Source organism: Panthera leo, chromosome A1, assembly GCF_018350215.1.
Source record: "Panthera leo isolate Ple1 chromosome A1, P.leo_Ple1_pat1.1, whole genome shotgun sequence".
Classification (NCBI taxonomy): Eukaryota; Metazoa; Chordata; class Mammalia; order Carnivora; family Felidae; genus Panthera; species Panthera leo.
Window position 1 is genome coordinate 88622648 of NC_056679.1, and position 24530 is coordinate 88647177.

At 38.1% G+C, this 24530-nt stretch overlaps 1 pseudogene; it reads right to left on the minus strand.

Annotated features, from left to right (window-relative positions):
• Window positions 1–7244: 7244 nt before the first annotated feature.
• On the minus strand, window positions 7245–8141 carry LOC122229848 (annotated as a pseudogene).
• Between the last annotated feature and the right edge of the window lie 16389 nt (window positions 8142–24530).

The following is a 24530-nucleotide window of genomic DNA, read 5'->3' on the forward strand; positions in this document are numbered from 1 at the left end:
CACATCCGGCTGATTGCTTAGATTCCACCCACATCTGCCTAAATCACCCAGAAAACCGCCAGAAGACTAGCATAATGGACTCTCCAGAGCCAAGCATAGACAAGAGGCCCATGGAAGAGGGTAGGAAGGGCAGAGAGGCAGTGTGCACTATACAGACTGGTGGGAGGGAGCCAGGGCAGTGGAGGGGCAACCAGCCAGGCAAGGCAGAGCCCCCGAAGTCTGGCTTGCAAAAGCGGAGGGGCTGGACTCTGAGCTCTGACAGCCAGCAGGACTTAACAACTGGAATGTTATAAGTCAACAACTCTGCTCAGAGAGCAGGAGGGAGAGAGGACACCAGGAGGGAGAGTTGTTGAGCCCTGGAAAACAGAGCTCAGCTAGGCGGGGAACAAAGGCACTGGTCAGCACCATCTGCCTCTCCCATCCCCCAGCCTAAATCCCAAAGGGAACCAGTTCCTGTCACCGAACTTGCTTGCACCATGCAAACACCCAACGTGGTGCTCTGTGGACCCATCCCTCCAACAGGTCTGCCTCCCTCCTGGTGCTGCAGGGCCCCTCCCACAGGGAAGGCAAAGCGAGCTATGCCTGCCCCTCCCGCCCCTGTGCACCTTGTGGATCCACCCCAGCTAATATCCCAGCCAGATCCCATTGAAGCAGCACCACAAGCTTGGTGGTGTGGAAGTAGCCCAGACAGGGGCCACACCACTCCACAGTGAGTCCTGTCCCTGGGAGAGGGGAAGATAAGGTACACAACAGTCTGACTGTGGCCCCAACGGTGGGCTGGGGGCAGACATCGGATCTGACTGTGGCCCCGCCCACCAACACAAGTTACTCCAGACAGCATATGGGAAGTGCCCTGCAGTTTGGAGCCACCGCAGGGATTATCCATAATGACAAAATGGAAGAATTCTCCTCAAAAGAAACTCCAGGAAGTAGCAACAACTAACGAATTGATCAAAACCAATTTAAGCAATACAATGGAACAAGAATTTAGAATAATCATCATAAAATTGATTGCTGGGCTTGAAAAAAGCATAGAGGAGAGCAGAGAATCTATTGTTACAGATCAAGGGACTAAGAAATAGTCATAAGGGCTAAAAAATGCTATAAGTGAGGTGCAAAATAAAATGGAGGCAGCCATAGCACGGATTGAAGAGGCAGAGAGGAGAATAGGTGAATTAGAAGATAAAATTATGGAAAAAGAGGAAGCTGAGAAAAAGACAGACTAAAAAAATCCAGGAGTATGAGGGGAGAATTAGAGAACTAAGTTATGCAATCAAACGGAACTATATCCGCATCATAGGAATTACAGAAGAAGAAGAAGCAAGAGAAAGGGGCTGAAGGTGTACTTGAACAAATCATAGCTGAGAACTTCCCTGATCTGGGAAGGAAAAAGGCATTGAAATCCAAGAGGCACAGAGAACTCCCTTCGGATGTAACCTGAATGGATCTTCTGCACGACATATCATAGTGAAACTGGCAAAATACAAGGATAAACAGAAAAATCTGAAAGCAGCTAGGGATAAACAGACAGGTCCTAACTTACAAAGGTAGACCCATAAGAGTAGTGGCAGACCTATCTACTGAAACTTGGCAGGCCTGAAAGGAATGCTGAGAATCCTTCATCCAGCAAGTCTGTCATTCAGAATAGGAGAGATAAAGGTTTTCCCAAACAAACAAAACCTGAAGGAATTCATCAACACTAAACCAGCCCTACAAAAGATCTTAAGGGGGATTCTGTGAGGGAAATGTTGCAAGGACCACAATGTACCACAGACATCACTACAAGCATGAAACCTACAGACATCACAATGACTCTAAACCTGTATCTTTCAATAACATTGAATGTAAATGGACTAAATGCTCCAACAAAAAGACATAGGGTATCAGAATGGATAAAAAATAAGACCCATATATTTCTGTCTACAAGAGACTCATTTTAGACCTGAGGACACCTTCAGATTGAAAGTGAGGGGATGGAGAACTATCTATCATGCTACTGGAAGTCAAAAGAAAGATGGAGTAGCCATACTTATATCAGACAAACTAGACTTTAAATTAAAGGCTGTAACAAGAGATGAAGAAGGACATTATAGAATAATTACAGGCTCTATCCATCAGGAAGAGCTAACAATTATAAATGTCTATGCGCCAAATATGGGAGCCCCCAAATATATAAAATAATTAATCACAAACATAAGCAATCTTATTAATAAGAATGCGGTAATTTCAGGGGACTTTAATGCTCCACTTACAACAATGGATAGGTCATCTAGACACAGGATCAATAAAGAAACAAGGGCTCTGAATGATGCATTGGATCAGATGGACTTGACAGATATATTTAGAACTCTGCATCCCAAAGCAACAGAATATACTTTCTTCTCGAGTGCACATGGAACATTCTCCAAGATAGATCACATACTGGGTCACAAAACAGCCCTTCATAAGTATGAAAGAATTGAGATCATACCATGCACACTTTCAGACCACTTCAATGCTATGAAGCTTGAAATCAGCCACAGGAAAAAGTCTGGAAAACCTCCAAAAGCATGGAGGTTAAAGTACACCCTACTAAAGAATGAATGGGTCAACCAGGCAATTAGAGAAGAAATTTAAAAACATATATGGAAACAAATGAAAATGAAAATACAACAATCCAAATGCTTTGGGATGCAGCGAAGTCAGTGCTGAGAGGGAAATACATTGCAAGAAACAAGAAAAATCCCAAATACAAAATCTAACAACACACCTAAAGGAAATAGAAGAAGAACAGCAAAGACACCCTAAACCCAGCAGAAGAAGAGAAATAATAAAGATCAGAGCATAAATAAACAATATAGAATCTAAAAAATCTGTAGAGCAGATCAATGAAACCAAGAGTTGGTTTTTTTGAAAAAATAAACAAAATTGATAAACCTCTAACCACCCTTCTCAAAAAGAAAAGGGAAATGACCCAAATAGATAAAATCATGAATGAAAATGGAATTATTACAACCAATCTCTCAGAAATACAAGCAATTATCAGGGAACACTATGAAAAACTATATGCCAACAAACTGGACAACCTGGAAGAAATGGACAAATTCCTAAACACCCACACGCTTCCAAAACTCAATCAGAAGGAAATAGAAAGCTTGAACAGACCCATAACCAGTGAAGAAATTTAATCAGTTCATCAAAAATCTCCCAATTGTGGCGCCTGGGTGTGTCAGTCGGTTAAGTGTCCAACCTGAGGAAGTGACCTGTCCTCAGGTCATGATCTTGCAGTTTGTGAGTTGAAGCCCCACGTGAGGCTCTGTGCTGACAGCTCAGAGCCTGGAGCCTGCTTCTGATTCTGTGTCTCTCTCTCTCTCTCTGTCCCTCCTCTGCTCATGCTCTATGTCTCTCTCTCTAAAAAATAAATAAATATTAAAAATGTTTTTAAAAATCCCCCAACAAATAAGAGTCCAGGACCAGATGGCTTCCCTGGGGAATTCTACCAGACATTTAAAGAGGAGATAATACCTATCCTTCTCAAGCTGTTCCAAAAAATAGAAAGAGAAGGAAAACTTCCAGACTCATTCTATGAAGCCAGCATTACTTTGAATCCTAAACCAGACAGAGACCCAGCCAAAAAAGAGAACTACAGGCCAATATCCCTGATGGATATGGATGCAAAAATTCTCAGTAAGATACTAGCAAATCGAATTCAACAGCTTATAAAAAGGATTATTCACCATGATCAAGTGGATTCATTACTGGGCTGCAGACTTGTTCAACATTGGCAACTCAATCAATGTGATACATCACATTAATAAAAGAAAAGAAAAGAACTATATGATCTTGTCAAACGATGCAGAAAAAGCACTTGAAAAAAATCAGCATCTTTTCTTAATAAAAACCCTCAAGAAAGTCAGGATAAAAGAAACATACTTAATCATCATAAAAGCCATTTATGAAAAGCCCACAGCTAACATCATCCTCAATGGGGAAAACTGAGGGCTTTCCCCCTGAGATCCGGAACATGACAGGGATGTCCACTCTCACCATTGTTGTTTAACATACTGTTGGAAGTTCTAGCATCAGCAATCAGACAACAAAAGGAAATCAAAGGCATCAAAATTGGCAACGATGAAGTCAAGCTTTCACTTTTTCAGATGACATGGTATTATACATGGAAAACCCGATAGACTACACCAAAGTCTACTAGAACTAATACATGAATTCAGCAAAATTGCAGGATACAAAATCAATGTACATAAATAAGTTTCATTCATATACACTAATAATGAATCAAGAGAAAGACAAATAAAGAAACTTATCCCATTCACAAATGCACCAAGAATCATAAAATGCCTAGGAATAAACCCTAACCAAAGATGTAAAAGATCTGTGTGCTGAAAACTATAGAAAGCTTATGAAGGAAATTGAAGAAGATATAAAGAAATGGAAAAACCTTCCATGCTCATGGATTGGAAGAATAAATATTGTTAAAATGTCAATACTACCCAAAGCATTCTACACATTCAATGCAATCCCAATCAAAATTGCTCCAGCATTCTTCTCGAAGCTAGAACAAAGAATCCTAAAATTTGTATGAACCACAAAAGACCCAGAATAGCCAAAGTAATATTGAAGAAGAAGACCAAAGCAGGAGGCATCACAATCCCAGACTTTAGCCTCTACTACAAAGCTGTCATCATCAAGACAGCATGGTATTGGCACAAAAACAGACACATAGACCAATGGAATAGAATAGAGACTCCAGAATTGGACCCACAAAAGGATGGCCAACTAATCTTTGACAAAGCAGGAAAGAATATCCAATGCAACAAAGACAGTGTCTTTAAGAAATGGTGCTAGGAGAACTGGAAAGCAACATGCAGAAGAATGAACCTGGACCACTTTCTTACACCGTGCACAAAAATAGACTCAAAATGGGTACAGGACCTGAATGTGAGACAGGAAACCATCAAAACCCTAGAGGAGAAAGCAGGAAAAAAACCTCTGTGACCTCAGTCACAGCAATTTCTTACTTGACACATCCCCAAAAGGCAAGGGAATTAAAAGCAAAATGAACTATTGGGACCTCATGAAGATAAAAAGCTTCTGCATTGCAAAGGAAACAATCAACAAAACTAAAAGGCAACTGATAGAAAGGGAAAAGATATTTGCAAATGACATATCAGACAAAGGACTAGTATCCAAAATCTATAAAGAACTTACCAAACTCCACACTCAAAAAACAAGTAATTCAGTGAAGAAATGGGCAGAAAACATGAATAGACACTTCTCTAAAGAAGACATCCAGGGGGCGCCTGGGTGGCGCAGTCGGTTAAGCGTCCGACTTCAGCCAGGTCACGATCTTGCGGTCTGTGAGTCCGTGAGTTCGAGCCCCGCGTCAGGCTCTGGGCTGATGGCTCGGAGCCTGGAGCCTGTTTCCGATTCTGTGTCTCCCTCTCTCTCTGCCCCTCCCCCGCTCAAGCTGTGTCTCTCTCTGTCCCCAAAATAAATAAAAAAAAAAAAAAAAAAAAAAAAAAAAAAAAAAGAAGACATCCAGATGGCCAACAGGCACATAAAAAGATGCTCAATGTCATTCCTCTTCAGGGAAATACAAACCAAAACCACACTGAGATACCCCCTCACACCAGTCAGAGTGGCTAAATGAACAAATCAGGAGACTATAGATGCTGGAGAGGATGTGGAGAAACGGGAGCCTTCTTGCACTGCTGGTAGGAATGCAAACTAGTGCAGCCGCTCTGGAAAACAGTGTGGAGGTTCCTCAAAAAAATTAAAAATGGGTCTATCCTATGACCCAGCAATAGCACCGCTAGGAATTTACCCAAGGGATACAGGCATGCTGATACATAGGGACATTGTACCCCAATGTTTATAGCAGCACTTTCAACAATAGCCAAGTTATGGAAAGAGACTAAATATCCATCAAATGATGAATGGATAAAGAAATTGTGGTTTATATACACAATGTAATACTACTTGGCAATGAGAAAGAATGAAATATGGCCTTTTGTAGCAACGTGGATGGAACTGGAGAGTGTCATGCTAAGTGAAATAAGCCAAGCAGAGAAAGACAGATACCATATGTTTTCACTCTTATGTGGATCCTGAGAAACTTAACAGAAGACCATGGGGGAGGGGAAGGAAAAAAAAGTTAGAGAGGGAGGGAGCCAAACCATAAGTGACTTTTTAAAACTGAGAATAAACTGAGGGTTGATGGGGGGTGGGAGGGAGGGGAAAGTGAGTTATGGGCATTGAGGAGGGCACCTGTTGGGATGAGCACTGGGTGTTGTATGGAAATCAATTTGACAATAAAATTCATATTAAAAAATACAAAAAAAGAAAATTAAATAATTCAATTTAGTACACAATATATTAGTTAATTATATTAGTCTGAGTTGATGAGAGAAATAATATACTAGATATTGAACAAAAATATTGAAGCTAAAGACATAAATAGAGAACATTTATGGAGAATAGAGTTGTCACAATGAAATATGAAGATCAGAATGGGAAGAAATAAGAATCATTTAATTGTTTCACTAGTCTATACAAAATAATAAAGCAAAATTAAAGAAATTATGATCATAAATTTCTAATTTCAAAACTAGGCATGATGTCATAAATAAGAAATGCATTGCAACAAAAGCAGATAAAGATACTCACCAGAAATCTTAATCAAAGTGTGTAAACAAAAGAAATTACAACAAAAACATTAAAAAGCACAGCGTTTTAAAGCAGAGAAAAATAAATTAGAAAACCTACAGAGGTGAGAGTACACTCGGCAGCCTTAATAGATGCCAGAACACAGATAAATGAATATAGTGTTAGAAAAGTCTTGCTTAATTAAAATTAAATGCACAGCTAAATATCTTGAACTAAAAAGAGTAAATAGAATTTTCAAATGTTGCATTACCAATAGGTAATTACTAGCATTGTAGTAAAGTACAATAGTCATGTTTTAGAGTGTATTTCTCTTGTATACAGAAAAATTTTCCTTAAGGGTGTTTGAGAAATAAAACGAAAGATAAAGGAATTGTCAACACATGGGAATATCAAATCCTCCTTGATACTATACTAAGAAACTCGAGGGTACTTGGTAACAGAGGTTTGAAAAATATTTAGATACAATAAAACTTTCAATTACATATAAATTAAAATTACATTTAAATATTATATATAAACACTCCATAATTTGAATAAAATCAAAATAATCAGTTATAGATAACGATTTTCAGAATGTGTACCTATAACTTGATTGTAATTTTCCCACACTTTTGAAACACATTTTTTTATTATTTTATAAAAACTTGTTAGCACCAATGCACTGACAGTGGCATAGACATTGGCACAAGCTTCTGGACATCCAGAATGACTGTGTCATGTGCCCATAACAGAGTGGAGGAGAAGGAGATAATGACGCCCACCTAGTACATGACCACAAAGAAACTCGCCAACAGCAGTATGGTTTGGGTGGCCCTTCTCTAGGGGGAGACTCTTGAGGAGAGGTGCTGGCACTGCCCCTGATGCCTGCACAAGAGAATCATAATGTATGCACTTGAGAGCAGCATGCCTCCAACAAACAACCATCCCTGGATATTGAAAAAGTGAAAAACGGTTCCCTGATGATGGAGTTTAGGTGAGAAAGTGAGCAGTATTTACTGACACGCAGTGGACTGCTCTGGGTCACTTTAGAAGGAGCAGCAGTATACAAGATGCAGTTACTAATGAGAGACAAAGATGATAGAAGAATGGAAGATGTACTTTTTGCACGTATGTTTAAAGCTGGCCAACCAGGAGGTGCTAGGGCTGATGATGATGGCCTTGAACATGCTGAGGCGGCAGGTGGTGCTCAAGGATAGACCCCGTGTCACCCTGATCATGCAGAATAAAGCCTTGAATTTGAAATCACTTATAATGTTCAGTACTTCAAATATGTCTGTAGACATTAAAAACAGTGCAGGGAAGAGTTTTATTATGTGGACAAGAGCCAAGGGATAGATGGTTATTTCAGAAGGCTTAGGCCTGTAATCCAGAAGGAGCATGAAGATGTGGAAGAGAAGCAGGAAGGTGTTGGCAAAAATTACAATACTAACGTGTAAAATTTGGCCTATCTTAATAGTAATATAAATGGAATATGTCATCATCACAGTGGCCAAAAAAATAGATCCGTTTGTGTATCTGAAAAAAATTACACTTTACATCATCAATGTGATTCATTTTCTTGTCAAAATCATCACCACAATTTTTATTTTACTCATTTAATCAGTAAACCTATGTTGTATAAAATCTTAGAAATACAGTCTCAACATTATTTGTACACCAATTTTACTATGTGTATATTATATACATACCTACCTATCTGTCATCTTCCTATATCTATCATTCTATCTATCTATCTATCTATCTATCCATCATCTAACTATATTCTATAATATATGCATCATCTATCCATATTCATATGGATATCCATATCCATATTCATGCCAGGATGATGTACCCATTCCCCATACTCCTACAGTACATTCATTTCTTTTTTAGAAAGTTGTTCTTACATTTCCTCCATTGCCCTGTCTCATATTCAGCACCAAGAATACTAATAGCCATATAAAGTATGCATAGGTGTTCATATAGTTGAACTGTTATAAATTTTATGCTAATGGGGAAAGAATTACCAAACAAACAATTGGGAAAAAATTATGCCCAGACGAGTCTTCCATCACATTCTGTGACACTTTTTCTTCTTCCTCCTTCCACATTTACAGATCATCATGATTACATTTGGTCTATCTTGATAATTCAGCATAATCTCACCTTAAAATCAGATTATTATTAATCATCTTTTTATCAGTAATCTTAATTCTCATTGCTATACAACCTAATGTATTCATATCAGGGATATGGAGATTTGCATATAGACATACCAGAGGATAAGAATAACTACTTTATTCCAAATCTTATTAAAAAATTTATTCAAGTTGAACCTGCCACATTCCCCTTTATTTTCATCACAGTTATTCATTTTGTAATCTCTTTTTATATCAGTAGGGAATTGCTGAAGACCATTTCTCAATTTTCAAGTGGACAAGAAGACAAACACATGATTATCCAGTTTATGATGTCCACAAAGTTGTTTTAAAATGTTTGTATGGAGATATTTTCAGAGGATTTCATTTAATATGAGGATATCCTCCCACACCATTAAAAATCCTCCAATATGGTGGATTTATTTATCCACCAATAAAAAGCCTCCAGGCAAAAATGCCTGGGTGGCTCAGTCAGTTAACGGTCTGACTCTTGATTGATTTCAGCTCTGATCATGATCTCAGGGTTGTGAGTGATTCCTGTGTAAGCCTCTGCACTGACAGCTCAGAGCGTGCTTGGGATTCTCTCTCTCCCTCTCTCTCCCCTCACCAACTGTCACACACTCACTCTCTCTCAAAATAAATAAATGAACATATGTAAAAAAAATCCCAATTAAAAAATATGCTGATATTTCCAGCATCAGAATACTTTGTAAAATGTCACTGAATAATTTTGCAATTATTTATTATGTATTTGCCCTGTATGTAGGCATAATTGTTTTACCCAAATAATGTGATACAGGGCTTAAAATATTTAGCTGTACTACTTATTCTATTTATTCTTCTATTGAAATGAGTACTCACCCTTGTTCTCAATGAAGATATTTTGAGAGTGAGTGTTCTTGGGTGAAACTCAGAATGTCATTGCTGAGGTAAAAAAAAATTCTTCTATAATCACATGATATATGGGATTTTATAAAGCAGTAATTGTGCATTCGATTAAATGGCTGTTTCCAAATGTTTATTATGTGACAAATTTATCTTCAAAGTCAGAAACAAAAAACTAATAGTTGCCACAAATATATATCTATACCACAGAACAATTGGGTTATGCTGTCATATTAGGCCCTAGAGACTAGGCCTGATCTATTAGGCTATATTGCCTTAAAGGCACAATGATATCCAAATTGTAGGGATCATAGTCCAGTGTCAGTAAAGGAACATTTGGCTGTTGGCCACTAGTATATATGTATAATTACTTAATGTATGTGAATTTTAAAGATATAAGACATGTATTCCCCAAAAAGAGATAATAAATTATATTTAATAAAATTATGTATATATAACTTTTAATATTTTACCAGCTTATGGAATGTATGGCTGGCCACCTCTAAGTCATGCCTTCTTTCTGTAAATGGCTATCACATACTGAAAAGGTGTATTTCTGCTGAGTAGATACATAATGTTCTCTGCCATCCCCCCACTGTGACACTCTCGATGGTTTTGGTGTTGAGCCTAGACAAGAAATTACCATGTTTGCCATAGGTTTGAGTTGGACAATCAAGTGTAAGACATTCAGTTAAATTTAATTATCAGAAAAATGATGAATAATTATTTTAGTAGATGTATATACCAACTATTGCATACACATATTAAATGCATGTATGCAAGTAATATATAGTGGTCCAAAAAAGTCACTGCCACTTTTCTGAATTTCAGTTCCTGCATCCTGTGATTATATTCAATAAATCTGAAAACTCTACCAAGGAAAAATAATGGGATTTGGAAGACATGGATTCTATCTGTAGAAATGAAATATTTAAAAAATATGTATATTTGATTGGTGAGTACATAAAAAGGAACTTGGTCTTAGCACAAATATTGAAAACCTCTAAATCTAAATGCACATCTCAGTACTCAGTCTGAAGAGAGATAATTAGTTCTTCCTGGGGTTGAGGGTACAAACACTAAACAGTCCTGGAAGACAGATAAGGCAGATGAAGTTCACTCTAATGTGTATGCTCTTACTTGAGGGTATTTTCAATATTTTAAGCCAAAATTATGTACATAATCATAGATAATGGTGAGTAAATATCACCCTTAAATAAACCTGGCACAAACACCCATCATAAGTTCTTTGGACTGACATCAAATGTCTGAAATAATAAGGGGAAATGAAAGGAAAAAATCATTTGCAACAACCCAAGTGGTATTTCTCAGTAGATTATGTTATATAGGAGAAAATAAAGTTTTATAAAATGTATTTCCTTACCATTATAAAAAATCTTTCATTTGAAGGTCTATTATCCAATAAATTATATAATATTTATACAGTGCTTTCTAGACTGCCACATGCACGTGCACGCATGCACACACACACACACACACACACACACACACTGTATAATCTATATGAAAAAAATCACATCCCATCTTTTGTATTATTGTTTCAGTCAATAGCATCATATTTCTCCTTAGTTTTACCATACTCTTAAAAATGAACCACAAAACCTATGTCTAGTTATTTATAGCTTAAAGTCCTTATGAGAATTGTAAGTGAAAATGTGCAGGTAAGTTGGTTGGTTCAGTAGTGATAGTGACACCATGAGAAACAGCTGAAAATTTGAAAAATTAAAAAAAGAACACTTTTTTTGTAAAAGAACATGTTTTTGTAAAAGGTACTAATGTCAAAATAATTAGTATGTTAATCATCAGATACCATTAAGTAACTGGAAAGCATCTACTGCTTTGTGGCAATTGAAAGAGTACAGGGTGCAGAGGGAAACATGATGAATGATGACAAAGATATCATTCTTTTAAGCTATTTAATTCTCTGAAATCCTGGAGAAAGGAATAAGCAGGCAAAGTAAGAAAAAGTAAAATGCATTCAAATTTGAAATGGAACATGATATGCACACAAATGTCATTCTATAAGTATATAATTGTATACTCTAATAACATTAATTAAATTCACCTTTAACCTGGAAATATCAACTGATGGTAGTTATAATTCAATAAGTTGTAAGACTGAAACTATGAATATTCTAATATTTCAACCAAAAATCATGCCTCATCTCACCTCCCTTCTGAGTCTTGAACACTTACTGTTAATGAAGCTGAGAAATAGTCACTTACCCAAATGAGACTTTAGAGTGAGACTGTTTGTGAGAGATGGGACAAGAAGCTATAGGGAAGGGATGTTCTCAGCTCATCTTCCCCATGTCCATAATTGTCATGTCACCTGTAGAAGCAGTACAGCCTTAGCTTTGGGATTTGTAGGAGGGGCAGACACTATAGGGAAAAGTGAAATATCCTACTTCCTGGATAATAATGGAAACATCTGGGTTCCAAATTTCTACATGTAAGATCATTTCCCTAGATAACCTTTCTAGGAGTTGTATGGTTTCAGCATCAGAAAGACCCAAAGTCTTTCAATAATGTTAATTTCAAATAAGCAGAACACAGTAGCAGATTGTCCAATGTAACTGATGGTTGAAAGGTTTTGGCAGTCTTCACATATATTCTAAATTGGTCTCAAGTTCCTAACTAGGTGATACAGCACATTTGTGGGAATGAGTAGTGTCTCCTCCATTTAATTTGAGTGAATTAATTGTTTCTGTAACTTTTATTTATTTATTTTTAAGAGTGAGAGAAAGGAGGGGCATAGAGAGAGGGAGAGAGAGAATCCCAAGTATGCAGGAGAGTGCCTGATGCAGGGCTCGGTCTCACAAACTGTGAAATCAAGACCTGAGCTGAAGTAAAGAGTTGGACACTTAACTGACTGAGCCACCACAGTGTCCTGAAGTAATCCTTTTATAAGGATTTCAGCACTCTGCCAGGGCAGCTGCATGGTGAGAAATTTGTAGCCTGCTTTCTAACATCTACTCCTCCACCTGTTTGGTCAGTTGTACTTAGTAAATGTTAAAAGTGAATCTCCATTCAAGCAGCATTTAGGGTTGAGGTATACACTCTCCTCGCCGAAGTATCTTGTTTGACACAAACTTGTAGGCTCTTGTGGTGGACTATTCTGTCACTTCCAACTCCAAGTCTCTTCAGTTGTTTCTTCTCATCTTATTTCACACAGTCAGCAATAAGGAAACAACTCTAGAATCTTACCACGTGTTTGTTTTTGTAATACCCATCAAGAACAACTTCTTATAATTAAGTTTAATCTTAATCCTTATCAATATTGCTGTTTTTGTGGCCCATTTTCACTATCAAAAAACATCTGATATTGGGATAGTTTTTTAAATAATCCAATAACAAGGCTGCATCTATGTGATTCCAACTACAAGACCTCTGGGAAAAGCAAAACTGCAGAGAAAACAATAGGATCAGTGGTTGGAAAAGGAGAGAGGGGAATATTTTGAATACAGAGGACTTTTAGAATCTGTAATTCTATAAAGATCCATACAACTCAATATACTTTTTTTCCAAACACACACACACACACACACACACACACACACACACACGCAACACTAAGAATGAACAATAATGTAACCTCTGGACTTTTGTTGATTATAATGTATCAGTGTAGGTTTATCTATTGGAAATAATGTACCACTCTGGTAGAGTATGTGGGTTCTGGTGGAAGCTGCATGTGTGGAAGCAGAAAGTATATTGAAAATCTCTATACCTTACCCTTATTTTTTCTGTGAATATAAATGACTGTTCAAATATAAAATATAAAGCCATTAAAATATAACATTTATTGCACAATGATAATGAAGGGGAAGTCTCCCCATCTGCCACTTGAGGGTGTACCAGGCCACAAATGAAAGACCCGGCATTTCCTGGTTGTGAAATTCAACAAAAATCTACTTTTTTTTTTTTTTTGGTTAAATGGATGCATTTTTTATTTTTTTAATATGAAATTTATTGTCAAATTGGTTTCCATACACTAATAATATAAACTAAAAGAAAAAAAAAGACAATATCAATGAAATCAAGAGGTTGTTCTTTGAAAAAATAAGCACAACTGAAAAAAACAAAACAAAAACTTCAGCCAGACTGAAAAAAGAAGACTCGAAAAAATAAAATCAGGTGGCTCAGTTGGTTGAACATCAGACTTTGGCTCAGGTAATGGTCTTTATGGTTTGTGAGTCTGAGCCTCACATTGGTTGCTGCTGTCAGTGCAGAGCCCATTTTGGATCCTCTGTCTCCCCGCCCCCCCCACTTCTCCCCTGGTCACTCTCTCTTTCAAAACTAAATTAAACATTAAAAAAGAAATAAAATAAGTCAAGAAGCTAAAATAACAACAGAATCACTTAAATGCAAAGAAATATAAAATAATACAGAGACAAATTATATGCTAATGACTAGACAAAACTAGAAGGAATAGATAAATTGGAAAATAGAAAATTGGAACAGACTGTTTACTAGTAATAAAATTGAATCGGTAATCAAAAACCACCCAAGCAAAGCAAAGTCCAGGTTCAGATGGCTTCACAGGGGAATTCTATCAAACACTTAAAAAAAAAAAGTTAATAACTATTCTCAATCTACTAAACGAAAATAGATGATAAATGAAAACTTTCAAATTGCTTTCAAAAGGCCAGTATTACACAGATATGAAAACCATTATATGCAAGTATTCCTCAACAGGTTTTACCAAAACATATTCAATATTAAATTTTAAAATCATTAGCTGTTATCCACTGTAACTTACTTTAGTGATGCATTGGTGTTTCCAACTTCAATGTGATAAATGACATTAAAATCATGAAGGATAAAAACCATATATTCATCTCTATAGATGTAGAAAAAGCATTTGACAAAACACAATACCTATTCATTATAATAAGGCACAACAAAATGAATTTAGAAAGAACATACCTCAACATGAAAAAGGCAATATGAGAAAATAAAAAAGTGGTAATATCATACTCAATGTTGAAAAAGTGAAAACCTTTACACCAAGATCAGGAAGGAAGCACAAATATCCAGTTTCACCACTTCTGTGTAAACTAGTACCAAAAGAGGTAACCACAGTAATAAGAAAAGAATCAGATAGAAATGTCATCCAAATTTGTAAGGAATAATGAAAAATTGCAATTTTCAGATGACATGACACTATATATAAAAACCTTAATGAATCCATCTAAAAATTATTAGAACTGAAAATGTATGCATAAAAAATGTAGATAATGCCACTAATATGCAGGAATATGTTGCATTTTTTACACTCATAATGATGTAGCTGAAAGAAAAGAATTTAAAATTGAATTGAAAAATATTAGAACTGAAAAATAATTCCGTAAAGTTATAGAATAAACAATTAATATACAGGAATGTGTTGTATTTCCGTACACTCGTAATGATGTAGCAGAAAGAAAACAAACAAAAAAACAAACATTTACAATTATACCAAAAAGAAATTATAGCTGAAGACATTCCTAATCTGAGACATCCAAATTCAAGAGGCACAGAGAAGTCTCAACAAAATCAACAAAAGCAGGTAAACACCAAGACATATCATAGTAGAAATGGTAAAATATAGAGATAATGAAAACATCCTAAAAGCAGCAATAGAAAAGAAGTCCCTAACTTATGAGGGAAGACAAATAATAGTGGAAGACCTCCCCACAGAAACTGGGCCAACTGGAGTGGCATGATATATTCAACATGCTGAATGGGAAAAATATGCAGCCATGAATACTCTATCCACCAATGCTGTCAATCAGAATAGAAGGAGAGATAATGATTTTCCTAGACAAAAAAGTTAAAGCAGCTGGTGACCAGTAAACCAACACTGAAATAAACATTAAAGGGGACACTTTGAGTAAGGAATACCAAATACGACAAAGACTAGAAAGAAAAAGAGAAACTCTGCAGAAACAATGACAAAACAGGTAATAAAATGGCACTGAATTCAGATCTATCAGTAATCACTGTGAATGTAAATACAATACATGCTTCAATCAAAAGACATAGGGTGTTAGAATGAGTAAGAAACAACACCAAAGGATATGTTGCCTACAAGACATTCATTTTATACCTAAAGACACCTGAAGATTGGAAGTGAGGGGCTGGAGAGCATTTATCATGCAAATAGAGGTGAAGAGAAAGCCAGAGTAGCAATACTGCTATCAGAGAAACAAGATTATAAACCGAGACTGTAAGAAGAGATGAAATACAACACTATAACATACTAAAGGAGTCTAATTAAAAAGATCCAAAAATTGTAAACATTTATGCCCCCAATTTGAAAGAACTAAAATGCATAAAGCAATTAATAACAATCATAAGAGAACTCAATGACAATACTACAAAAATAGGACGAGATTTTAACACCCCAAGTATGACAATGGACAGATAATCTAAGCAGAAAGTTAACAAGGTAGCAATGCCTTTGAAGGAGACCCTGGACAAAATGGATTTAACAGGTATATTCAGAACATTCCATCCTCAAACATTCTTTTTGAGGGCACATGGGGCATTTTCCCAAATAGATAACATACTAGGTCACAAATCATATTAACAAGTACTAAATATTGAGATCATACCATGCATATTTTCCAAGCACGACATATGAAGTTTGAAGTCAAACACAAGTAAAAATTTGGAAAGACCACAATTACATGAAGGTTAAACAACATTCTATGAAAGAATGACTGGGTCAACCAGGAAATTACAACAGAAATTTTAAAAAATACATGGAAACAAATGATGATGAAAGCACAACAGTCCAAAATATTTGGGATGGTGCAAAAGCAGTCATAAAAGTGAGTATTTGGCAATACAGGCCTACCTCAAGAAGCAAGAAAAATCTCGAGTACACGACTTAAAGTTACACCTAACGAGTGAGAAAAAGAGCCACAAACTCAGCCTAAAGCCAGCATAAGGGAAATAATGAAAACTAGAGCAGAAATCATTGACATAGTGGCTCCTGGGTGGCCTCATCGGTTAAGCAATCCGACTTCATCTCAGGTCACGATCTCACAGATGCTGAGTTCAGGCCCCATGTTAGTATCTGTGCTGACAGTTCAGAGTCTGGGGCCTGCTTCAGATTCTGTGTCTCCGTCTCTCTGCCCCTCCCCCACTCGTGCTCTGCCTCTCAAAAATAAATAAACGTTAAAAAAATTAGAAATAAGTGACATAGAAACAAACAAAGAGAAAGACATTATAGAGCAGATCAATGAAACCAGAGCTGGTTCTTTGAAAGAATTAATAAAATTGATAAACACCCTTCAAGGCTTCTAAAAAGAAAAGAAAAAGAAACCAAATAAGTAAAATCATGAATGAGTGAGCAGAGATCACAATCAACATCAAGAAATACAAAAATTATACAAGAATATTATGAAAAATTAATGCTAAAATTGGGAAATATGGAAGTAATGGATAAGTTCCTAAAAACTTACAAGTTACCAACACTGGACAAGAATAAATAGAAAAACAGAATTGACTGATAACCAGCAAAGAAACTGAATAAGTAATCAAAAATATCCCAGCAAACAAAAATCCTGGGCCAGATGGCTTTCCAGGGAATTCTACAAAACATTTAAAGAAGCATCAATACCCATTCTTCTCAAAGTGTCCCCAAAAATAGAAATGGAAACAAAATATTCAAATTAATTTCACAAGCCCATCATTGTAAATCATCTACCTTGATTCCAAAACCAAAGAGTCCACTAAAAATGAGAATTGCATGCCAATATCCATGAACATGGATGCAAGAGTTCACAAGAAAATACTTGCAAATCTAATCCAACAGTGTATTTAAAGAAATTACTCACCACAATCAAGTGGGTTTTATTCCTCTACTGCAAAGGTAGTTCAATATTCACACACACACAAAAAATCACCGTGGTATGACATATTAATAAAGGAAAGGATAAGAACCATATGATCCTCTCAAAATTTGCAGAAAAAATGTTTGGCAAAGTACAGTGTCATTTCTTGATAAAAATACACCATAAAGTGTAGATAAGGGGAATGTACCTCCACAGCACAAAGGCCATATATGAAAGACCTACAGGTAATATAATCCTCAATGGGGGGAAAAATTGAGAGCGTTTCCTCTATTCAGAAATAAGACAGGGATCTCAACTGTCACCACTGGTATTTAACATAGTAATGGAAATCCTAGCCACAGTCATCAAACACCAAAAAGAAAGAAGAGGCATCAAAATCAGCGAAGAAGTCAACATTTCACTATTTGCAGATGGCGTGACACTCTATGAAGTACAACTGAAAGACCCCACTTAAAAATTGCTAGAATGGATATGTAAATGCAATAAAGGCACAAGATACAAAATCAATATACTGGAATCTGCTGCAATTCTATACAACAATAATGAAGCAGGAGAGAGAAATCAAGTAATTGATTCCATTTTCAACTGCACCAAGTTCAATAAGATGTCTCAGAATAAACCTACCCAAAGAGGTAAAAGATCTATTGCCTGAAAACTGTAAAACACTTGTGAAAGAAATTGATAACACAAAGAAATGGGAAGCCAATCCATGTATATGGATTGGAGGAACAAACATTAAATAGTATCTACAACCCAAAGCAATCTACACATTCAGTGCAATCCCTATTCAAATAACACCAGTAGTTTTCACAGAGTTAGAACAAACCATCACAAAATTGGTATTGAACCAGAAAAGACTCTGAATAGCCAAAGTTATGATGAAAAAAAAAAAAAAAACAAAGCTGGAGGCATCACAATTTGGGAATTCCAGCTACATTGCAAACCTGTAATCATCAAGACAGTATGGTACTTACACAAAAAAAGAAACATGGAACAAAATAGAGAATGCAAAAATGGACCCACAAATCTCTGGCCAACCTAATTTTCACAAAGCAGCAAAGAGTATTCAATGGAAAAAAGACAGTTTCTTTAGCAAATGGTACTGGGAAAACTGGAGAGTGACATACACAAGAGTGAACCTGGACCACTTTTTTACACCATACACAACAATAAATTCAAAATGGATGAAAGACCTAAATGTGAGGCAGGAAACCATAAAACTCCTTCAGGAGTAAAGAGGCAGCAACCTCTTTGACCTCGGCCACATCAACTTCTAAGTAGACATGGCTCTGGAGGCAAGGGAAATAGAAGCAGAAATAAACAATTGGGACCTCATCAGGATCCAAAATAAAAAGATATAGAACCATAACTATGTTTAAAATAAATATGGTCATGTTCTTTTCTTCAAGATTCTTGGCTTCATTTACTAAATGCCAGCCATGGTTCTGGGCACTGCAAAAAAATAAGATAATTCTGTTTAGGGGATCATATGCTAGCAGAGTAAAATACATTGTATTATTTGTCCCCATTTGTTCACCTTTCCTTCCTGGCCATCGTCCTCCATGTGGACCACATTTACTTTTCTTTCAGAATGGGCTTGACAGTATGCCTTGCTTTGGCCTATGGTATGTGAAAGGCCTTGTTGCCAAAAGAGACCTTAAACATCCAGATTTTGGAGTCAAGTTTTGCCACAAACTGGTTGTGAGGTCTTGGGTCAGAATGGTCTATGCAGAAATACCTGTGTGCATACACTCTGCTTCTGTTTTCCTTTCTAACAGAATGGCACCCACCTCAACAACTGGTCTTGAGTCATAGAGGAGTCAATGTATGTGAAAAACGTTGATTAGGATGCCCAGGTTTTGCTGAGTGTTACCTCCCTCTAGTTCTCTGCCACTGTCTCAGAGACATGGAGACCCCGCCCACCATCTTGAGAAGGCAGTGACTAGTGTGGGGCCTTGGTGACTGTGATTCTGAGCTGTGCATCACAAACACCAGGAAACTCTTCTTTTGCATTCAAACACAACTATTTATTTAAAACTGGTAGACATCCTTAAGGCTATGCCGCTCCCACTCCAAGAGGTGACCCACATACCAATCCAGCTTCCCTTTTATGTCCTCCTAGGGTGACTATGTGTGGTGACCTCTTCCTTTTGAAAATGTGGCCTGGAAGGCAAAAATCCCAAGGAAGCCCTGAATTTGGACAGAGAGGTCCTGAACTCCAGGAATCTAAGCCTGCCCCTGATTGGCCCACTGCCCAGGAGGTTGTCAGGACCTATCTTTGGGCTGGGGGAGCTCAGCCTATGACTAGTCTTTCTTAAGGCCTGGGTCTCCTCACTTGCTCCCAATTCCCTCCTCATGTTGGATCATGTCCAGGGACCTGATGCTCTGGCAAGTTCTTTCAATCTCGTCCTTCAGCTGCACCAAATTTAAACACAGATTTTTCATACTTTGATGTACTTCCACATATATTGTGAGGGAATTCTTCAACTCAAACTCTTTCTCGGAGAGTTATTTATCACTACCCCTACTGTTGTTAAAAGTCATTTGTATAAATTTGAGCTTTGTACCCAATACTCTGAAAGCTGTATCTATGGCTTTCCTTCTCCAGGACAGTTTCTGAGCATCAGGTTTTTCTCTTGTTCTTAGTCATGGCAGCCTTTGCTCACTCAGGAGAGAATTCCCCAAGATATAAAGGCTCCCCAAATGTTATGTTACTAGGATTCTGACTAAAGTTGGCCCCAGACCTGCAGGTCATGGACCCACCAGCATTTGGACACAGTGACCCAAAATGTGTACTGCACTCTGAACAGATGCAAGCACCAGCCAGGTCTTGACATCCAGCCATGAATCACTGACATGTGGGAATAAACCCCTAACAGAGGGAATAGCCTCTACCTTCACAGACCACCCTACACCTGGCCATTTCCTAGAGGGAGGATTTGTGCCAGGGCAATAGCCTCAAATTCCTCATGTCTGGGTACAGATGCCCTACTTTTGTGGGTTTGGGTTGTTCTTCCTGCTCTGTGTCCTGATTTTCATGTGTCTTCCAGAGTCACTGATTGTGTTAGTATGGAAGGGGGCCTGGAGCTAGTTCATCCATCTCTGGCAATGGGGGCAGCACTTGGTGGCCAAGAATGTGTCAATGGCCAGGGTTGGCAGGAGGCAGTGGGAGGTTACTGAGGTCCCTGTCCTCACTGCCTGCAACTTCTTGGCTCACACTCTTGGAAGGCAGAATGGGACAGGTGCATGGGGACTGGTAGCTGACATTTCAGTCAGCTCCCATGGACCAAGCAGTGATGCTGAGTTGCACAGACAGAAGAGGGCTCTGAGAAGAACAAGGGAAAGCCTGGGGCTGGACCCCCACTACGCATGTGGGCAGGTCTTGGAGGGTGGGGAGGGGTAGGGAGCTGGCTTTGCTGTGTGGAGGGTCTGCAGGTGTCTTTCCGTGTGTGCCAGGAGTTTCCCTTTACTGAGCAGGGTGTCTGGTGGGAAAACCATGGAATTAAAGAAGGTAGGTTGGTTGGCTCTATAACTCTCTGAGGGAAGGTTGGGGGCTGCCCCTGGCTAAGCCTGTGGGGTCAGATACCACTGGCATGGAGTGATGGATGGGAATAGAACCATGTCTCTCTGTACTGGGAACTTGGGCACCTGGATTTTATAAGGCCCGAACCCCCCTAACATCACCACAGTGCCCCCAGGGCAAACACCATGGGGCTCTCATCCTGGGCTTGCTCCTGTGTCTTGTCACCAGTTTGGGTCTCTGTGTGGGCTCTCTGCTGTGTCCAATCACCAGGCAGCTCTCAGCGTGGGATGGCTTACATGGTGAATCACCCAATAGTTGTCCCCTCACCTCATTTTCTGGCTAGTCAGCAGGCAGAGCTCAGCTGTGATCTTGCTCAAGTCACCAACCTTCAGGAAGATCGACCAGCAATTTATCAGGTGACAGTTGGCTGGCCAATCACCACACAGCTTTCAGCATTTTCTCACTCAGGGGGCCAATCACCAGGCCACTCAGACCTGTGGTCTCCTTCATGTGGGGAGTCAACAGGTGGCTCTCAGCATGGTCTCCCCAAAGGGAGACCCTTTGGTCTCTCCCAAAGCCAATCACAAAGCAGCTTTCATTGTGGTGTCATTCATGGGGCTAATCACCAGAAGGCACTCATCATGGTCTTGCTCAAGTGTCCAATCACCAGGCGGCTCCTAGAATGTTCTCCCTCACTTGGCCAATCACCACCTGGCTCTCAAGTGTGGTCTCATCCATATGGGCAATCACCAGGTGGCTCTGCTCTCAGCATGGTCTTGTTCCTAAGGCCAATCAAGATGCTTGACAGCTGGCCAATCACCAGGATGCTCTCAACATTGTCCTGCTCATGTGTCCAGTCAACAGGCAGTTTTCACCCCTCTGTACTGCCCTCATCCCCCAGGGGCCATCTTGGATCCCTCATTGGAGGGACCAACATGGATTCATGTCCTCTCTTGGGGCAAAACCTGGCTCCCTGTACACTGTGGCCCAGACTTCCTGTCTCAGGTGAGACATTGGAGGTAGGGACAGTGACCTGAGGTTCACAGGTCCTGGAGGATGTGGTGTAAGCATGGTTAGACCTGTCCTACATTGGTGATGTTTCCTATGTCATGAAGCCAGGATCTTAGTCTTGAGAAGAGGTCAGTGTAGGAGCAATTTTGTCTGAAACAGGTTTAGAATCAAACATCCACACACCTTGTTGTGAATTATCATTGTTTTCTCTAAGTTAATCACCCCAAATATTGTTAAAGATCTCCAACATCTCTCTGTCATCAGTTGAGCTCCATTTTCTGTGAAGCCCATACTGCATGTCAGAGCTGAGGACTGTGGTGCTCCATCCACTCGTCCGATGCCTGACTCTGTCAATTGAGGGTTTTCTTTACAACAAATGCATGAAGCTCTGTGCATGGAGAAGATTCTTCACAACTACTTAGTTCATTGTAAATGTTGAAATAATAAATACTAAAACTTAATTATTCCCATAACTTCCAAACATTGCCATATTGAGACTAATTTGTTTGCAATATAAGTGTAGTTTTATTCTTGTTTGCCTTGTTCTTTACATCAGTGTGTCAAGAATAGCAATTGATTATGTAGGCCTTTTTCATCCAGCTTTGCTGGAACTTTCCATAAGGAATCTCAGATTGAATTTCAAACAGCTTCTCAAGGGTGTAAGCCAAGCCAGATACTTGCCATCAGACTTTGCCTACAATACTCACTGGTTTGGGTTAACTCTTCTTCTTGAGGTCTCCAAAATATTCCGAGGTTCTAACACTTTCCCAGAAGTGTGCTTCTTCACTCACCTGCTGGGGTTGCTGGGAATCTTGCAAGCAAGGGATAAGGCTGCTATTTCTTGGGGCTTCATTCCTTCAAGCTGTCTGGTCACAACTGAGTCTACGCACATCTCTCCCAACTACTCCAGTCCCATCAAAGCCTTGGTAACATGACAGATGTTTCCAATTGTCCTGTCCCAAGGAGAACATGTTCTTATTGAAGTTGTGTAAGTGAATCTACTGTCAGAGCAATAGGAATACTCACTAAGTTTTTGAATTCTGGAGGGATTGGGGAGGGAGGAAAAAATAAGTGTTTTCATTCTGCTTACTAAGGTGTCATTTTCCAAATTGCTATAAGTCATAGTTAGCTGCAAAGGAAAGGTGTCCTTATATCTGGCAACAAAATATTAAGTAGCCAGCAATATTTCCAACAAGTTATAAGAATTCTACTTAACCTTAGTTTATTTGCTCCTGTAATTAACTTTTGCACTTTTAAAATTTTAATCAGTTCTGGAAATTTTTACCCAGTTCAGTTTTATTACCTTAAAATTAACAGAAACCTGTTCTCTAGAGTATTTTTCATACAACTCCTTGAGGATGAAGTATTTTTCTAAGCAAACTTTTGTGAAAGGATCTGAGTAAAAGAATCATTGACCATAAATAATAAAAAAACTTAAGATTGGCATGGTTAAAAGTTTTATTAGAGTTCATTACAGGGCACTTGAGGAAATTTGGTTAATTTTGCGACAAATGTTTTCAGACAATAAAATTACAGGTGTTAACAATACATGAGGGCATATCTGATCTCTAAGAATCACATCCAATTTCTGGGATACTGATATTAATAGCAGGTATCCACATAAATATATTTTTGGAAGGATAAGAGTCACCTGTTTTACAATGCTTCCTGTATAATTTAACATGCCCAATTAGCCTAATTAGTTGCATATCTCCCTTTTTATAGGAAAAATTAAAAAAAAAACTCATTCCGATCTTAGCCAGCTTGACCACACATTAAAATTTCTTCTCAAAGATTCCTTTTCCACAACACTTCTACATTTTGTTTAAAAACTCATATTCTTCTTAAACTTCCCCTCTTTAACTAATTAGCTTCCCTTTGGACAAAATTACTTTTCCCCCCCCTCAACATAAAAAGGATGTCCTTGGCTTTTCTTTTACCTAATGTATGCATCCTACTTTTCTGAAAAGAGGGATATTTCCCTTATTCATTCTACTAGCTTCAACCACATATATTAATTAGAGTTCTTAACCCTTAATTTCTAATAGAACTAAGTAGTAAGTAATTGTGAACTGTCTGCTATATCACCAACCATTCGAAAGGCAGCTTTCTGAATATATTTCATAAGTGCCAGAAAAATGTGCTTCTTCACAGTACGGTATTTCAATAAAGCACAAGACATGTGTACTAAGACATCTAAATTTATCTTCACTTTCTCTGTAATGAGGAAGCCAAAAGTATCTAAAAGTAGGTGTTTAATAATGAACATTTCATTATTTCATCTTATTTGGAAATGATCCAGGTGAGCGGTAGTGAATTTAACTTAACTCAACCCCTAAATTCACCCTAATTGAAGATGTCAGGTTACCAAATGATGTGGGGGAACTATGTGAAAAGTGTTCCTAAAATTTCTGGTGTGATGCCTGCATGAAGTGGACA